The sequence below is a fragment of the Myotis brandtii genome, unplaced genomic scaffold (genome assembly GCF_000412655.1).
Source record: "Myotis brandtii unplaced genomic scaffold, ASM41265v1 scaffold78, whole genome shotgun sequence".
Classification (NCBI taxonomy): Eukaryota; Metazoa; Chordata; class Mammalia; order Chiroptera; family Vespertilionidae; genus Myotis; species Myotis brandtii.
The window spans coordinates 1-2,113 of NW_005371131.1; positions in this window are offsets into that span (position 1 = coordinate 1).

Below are 2,113 nucleotides of genomic sequence, written 5' to 3' on the forward strand. Positions count from 1 at the left end.
AGTCCGCACAGATGCCCGTTTTCCTTTTATCGACAATCCCCTTTTTTTTTTTATCCTCACCTGAGGATATTTTTCCATTGATTTTTAGAGAAAGTGGAAGACAGAAGGAAAGACAGAGAGAAACACCGATGTGAGAGAAACATATCGATTGGGTGCCTCCTGCATGAGCCTTGACCAGAGCCTGGGCTGGGGAGGAGCCTGAAACCGAAGTACATGCCCTTGATGAGAACTGAACCTGGGACCCTTCGGTCCCCAGGCTGACGCTCTCTCCACTGGGCCAAACCGGCCAGGGCAGCACATTCCATTCTATAAAGTCCGAGATGCTTGGGGACTCAGTGCCTGTCTTCTCCCACTGGTGTCCTCGGACTCCCAGTGGCTGCCCACCTGCAGGCATCGGCCCTCATCCCAGGCAAAGGGAAGCACATAGGACCCACCCCAGGCCTGTGAGCCCCCAGGTCCTGTTGGTGACAGGTGTCGCTGTTCACCAAGAGGGTAACAGAGGAGAACCCCATGAGTTCACAGTTTCAGCTGGGGCGTGAGACCCCACTGGTCCTCCTTGAGGCCCTCCTGCCCCTCTGTCTGGGCGCCCCCAGCCCTCGCCGCCCCTGTCCCCTCTCCTCTCTGCTCCCCATCCAGACTCCTCACCTCAGTTTCCTGAGCGGGTCCCCCTTCCACAGCCGCTCCTCCTGTGCTCCCTGCCTCCCAGGGTCTGAGCAGCTGTGATAGTCTCTCCTGTGACGAATCTCTACCGGGATTCTTTAGGGCCCAAAGGACATGGACTTGACTCTGGACACACCCTCCTCCGTGCTCAGGGACCCTGGACTTGACTTCCACTCTGGGTCTTGGGCTCCTCCCTTCAAACACGGGGGTAAGGACAGTGACGGACCATGGGGCTGTGTGACAGGTAAATGACAATGTGAACGGCAAGGGCTTAGGACCGTATCTGAGATAGTTGTCCCTCAACAAACGATGATGTTTCGTTTAGAAAGAGGGGAACATCCCTTGGTGGTAAGTCCTTTAATCCACAAATAACCCACCAGCGCTCACACACATGCAGCCAGGCCCATGGGAGGCCCCAGGAGAGCAGGGCAGGGCTGGCACCTGGTGAGGCACGGAGAGGGTGAGGTGCCCAGGGCAGTGTCCAGACAGAGGGGCTGGGCGAGGAGCAGCCACCAGGAAGGCGAGCCGTGTCCGGGGAGGGGCCTACCCTGGAGCAGAAGCTCAGGGAGCAGACAGACCTCAGCGCCAGTGAGCCTTGACCAGAGCCTGGGCTGGGGAGGAGCCTGAAACCGAAGTACATGCCCTTGATGAGAACTGAACCTGGGACCCTTCGGTCCCCAGGCTGACGCTCTCTCCACTGGGCCAAACCGGCCAGGGCAGCACATTCCATTCTATAAAGTCCGAGATGCTTGGGGACTCAGTGCCTGTCTTCTCCCACTGGTGTCCTCGGACTCCCAGTGGCTGCCCACCTGCAGGCATCTGCCCTCATCCCAGGCAAAGGGAAGCACATAGGACCCACCCCAGGCCTGTGAGCCCGCACGTCCTGTTGGAGACAGGTTTTTGTTTAGAACGAGGGGGAACATCCCTTGGTGGTAAATCCCTCAATCCACAAATCACCCACCAGCGCTCACACATGTGTGGGCAGGCCCCAGGGAGGCCCCAGATAAGCAGTGGTGCTGACACGCAGGGCAGGGCCGGCTCCTGGGGAGGCACGGAGAAGGGAAGGTGCCCAGGGCAGTGTCCAGACAGAGGGGCTGGGCGAAGAGCAGCTACCAGGAAGCCAAGCCATCTCCCGAGGAGGGGCCTACCCTGGAGCAGAAGCTCAGGGAGCAGACAGACCTCAGAGCCAGGGCCTGAGAGGTCAGGGCTGTGGCTACAGCCCCGGGTCTGTCCCCAGCGCACTCCGCGCCGAATGCTGGCTCCGTGGCTGTGGCTGATTCCCTTGCTTCCAGCTGGTGGTTCCACCGTAGGTGCCACTGATATGACAAAGATCGGGCTTGGCACTCAGCTGTGTCTGGGCAACGGGTCCGAAGTCTGCCCTGACTCACCAAACACACACACACACACACACACACACACACACACACACACACACACACACACACACACACAC